Source organism: Eimeria mitis, genomic scaffold, assembly GCF_000499745.2.
Source record: "Eimeria mitis Houghton genomic scaffold, Emh_scaff202, whole genome shotgun sequence".
NCBI lineage: Eukaryota > Apicomplexa > Conoidasida > Eucoccidiorida > Eimeriidae > Eimeria > Eimeria mitis.
Window position 1 is genome coordinate 6,773 of NW_013570342.1, and position 221 is coordinate 6,993.

Here is a 221-nt window from a genome sequence, read left to right on the forward strand (position 1 = left end):
TGCGGTGTGCATACACCTGGGGGCTGGGGGTTGCGTTGCTGCGCCCCTCAACACATCTCCCCCCCGCCTTTGTTATATTAAATCGTTTTGCTGCTGCAGCAGGAAAACTTATGAGAGCAGTTGCTGCAGCAGCAAGCTGAGTGAATCGGATCTGCTGCTGCACGAGGTGTACAGGCACCTCAGGTGTATATACACCTCACTAAACAAACAACCCCCCTCTC